Here is a 696-nt window from a genome sequence, read left to right as displayed (position 1 = left end):
CAGGACAGGTCGCTGGGCTCTGGGTAAGAGCCCCCAATGAATGGGCTCCTTGTCCTCGCTCAGTACTGTTCACAGGTCTGCATCCTAAATTAAAACCAACAAACAAATTATGTTACAGTCAATGTGAAGACATGCTCTATGTTCACAGCATTTCATTTTGTCCCCCAAGAAGACGTGAAAAGTAGTAAACAAACAAACAAACAAACAAACAAAAACTTTGTTATTAAACACAATGTTTCTCTCTTCCAGAATTATTTCCAGGTATTTTATGATTCTGGAGAAAGAATATGCTAAGATAACGAATTTCTCCCTAGAAACTAGAATTGAGATGGAATGTCACATATACATAAGTTCTTTCCATTAATTTATTCGCCCAGTGTTTACTGAGCACATACATACATAAGTGCAAGGCCATTCCCATACCTGAAATCATAAAGACAAAGGGGTCCAGAACCCAATGGGCTCCTCTACAATTCAATCGAATCCATGTCTAGGTTCAAGGGCCTCATAAGATAAACCTAAATTGGGTCAAGAAGTTGAAAAGAACTGCTTAGTTCTGTTACAGAGTAGCAGCCTTGGAGAAAATACAGAGGTGGGCTGGGAGAGCGGCCATTGCAGTACTGGGCCCTGAACAAACACTCCTTAGAGGTGCTGAGCCCCTAACTTCACTGTCCTCTCTCCCAAAGCATGGGAAGA

The sequence above is a fragment of the Tupaia chinensis genome, unplaced genomic scaffold (genome assembly GCF_000334495.1).
Source record: "Tupaia chinensis unplaced genomic scaffold, TupChi_1.0 Scaffold000062_1, whole genome shotgun sequence".
Classification (NCBI taxonomy): Eukaryota; Metazoa; Chordata; class Mammalia; order Scandentia; family Tupaiidae; genus Tupaia; species Tupaia belangeri.
The sequence above is the reverse complement of the archived record's forward strand: the minus strand, read 5'-3'. Positions refer to the sequence as shown.